This window comes from Lipotes vexillifer, unplaced genomic scaffold (assembly GCF_000442215.2).
Source record: "Lipotes vexillifer unplaced genomic scaffold, Lipotes_vexillifer_v1.1 C26713790, whole genome shotgun sequence".
Taxonomy (NCBI): Eukaryota; Metazoa; Chordata; class Mammalia; order Artiodactyla; family Lipotidae; genus Lipotes; species Lipotes vexillifer.
Genome location: NW_006784725.1, coordinates 1 through 1,533, shown reverse-complemented (window position 1 = coordinate 1,533; position 1,533 = coordinate 1). Strand labels below are relative to the sequence as shown.

The 1,533-nt window shown below is 62.6% G+C and overlaps 1 pseudogene across 1 annotated transcript; it reads right to left on the bottom strand.

The window, feature by feature from the left end:
* Positions 1-4: 4 nt before the first annotated feature.
* LOC103084604 (heat shock 70 kDa protein 1B pseudogene) lies at positions 5-1,400 on the bottom strand (annotated as a pseudogene). Its single transcript, XR_014368638.1, has one exon. The product of XR_014368638.1 is annotated as a heat shock 70 kDa protein 1B pseudogene (transcript).
* Between the last annotated feature and the right edge of the window lie 133 nt (positions 1,401-1,533).

The following is a 1,533-nucleotide window of genomic DNA, read 5'->3' as shown; positions in this document are numbered from 1 at the left end:
GCGACAGGGGAGCCACGTCCAGCAGCAGCAGGTCCTGCACGTTCTCAGACTTGTCTCCCATCAGGATGGCTGCCTGCACCGCCGCCCCATAGGCCACCGCCTCGTCGGGGTTGATGCTCTTGTTGAGGTCGCGCCCGTTGAAGAAGTCCTGCAGCAGCTTCTGCACCTTGGGGATGCGGGTGGAGCCCCCCACCAGGACCAGGTCGTGGACCTGAGCCTTGTCCAGCTTGGCGTCGCGCAGAGCCTTCTCCACGGGCTCCAGGGTGCTCCGGAACAGGTCCGAGCACAGCTCTTCGAACCGCGCCCTGGTGATGGACGTGTAGAAGTCGATGCCCTCGAACAGGGAATCGATCTCCAGGCTGGCCTGGGTGCTGGACGACAGGGTCCTCTTGGCCCTCTCGCAGGCGGTGCGCAGTCGCCTCACGGCCCGCTTGTTCTGGCTGATGTCCTTCTTGTGCTTCCTCTTGAACTCCTCCACGAAGTGGTTCACCAGCCTGTTGTCGAAGTCCTCCCCACCCAGGTGGGTGTCTCCGGCCGTGGCCTTCACCTCGAAGATGCCGTCGTCGATCGTCAGGATGGACACGTCGAACGTGCCCCCGCCCAGGTCAAAGATGAGCACGTTGCGCTCCCCCTTGCCCGTCCGGTCCAGGCCGTAGGCGATGGCGGCAGCCGTGGGCTCGTTGATGATCCTCAGCACGTTCAGCCCCGCGATCACCCCGGCATCCTTGGTGGCCTGGCGCTGCGAGTCGTTGAAGTAGGCCGGCACAGTGATCACCGCGTTGCTTACCGGGTGGCCCAGGTACGCCTCGGCGATCTCCTTCATCTTGGTCAGCACCATCGACGAGATCTCCTCGGGGTAGAACGCCTTGGTCTCCCCCTTGTAGCTCACCTGCACCTTGGGCTTGTCACCGTCGTTGATCACCCGGAAAGGCCAGTGCTTCATGTCCGACTGCACCACAGGGTCGCCAAACTTGCGGCCGATCAGCCGCTTCGCGTCGAACACGGTGTTCTGTGGGTTCAGCGCCACCTGGTTCTTGGCCGCGTCGCCGATGAGCCGCTCGGTGTCCGTGAAGGCCACGTAGCTGGGGGTGGTGCGGTTGCCCTGGTCGTTGGCGATGATCTCTACTTTGCCGTGCTGGAACACCCCCACGCAGGAGTAGGTGGTGCCCAGGTCGATGCCAATGGCCGTGCTTTTCGCCATGCCGGTGTCCTGTCCTCTCGGCTCCGCAACGAACTTCAGACCTGAAAACGGCCAACGAGCTCAGTGACGAGGAGCTCGGTTCTTTCGGATTCCGAAAACTGAACGCGCCGGTGCCGCTCGGGGTGGTGCTCGCAAAGAGTGTGTCTGCAGAAGCTGCGCTCACCAACCACACGAATCCTACTAGCTCTCTCAAGGCTCGCCGTTTCTCTGAGGGCGGCTCTGTGTTTATAGTTTTTCATCAAGCTCCGCCTTTTCCCTCCTCAGCCAATCACCGAGCTCAGTGCGGCTGCCGGGTCGGGAATATTCCAGGGGTTTCTCCTCAGGTCCTGCCC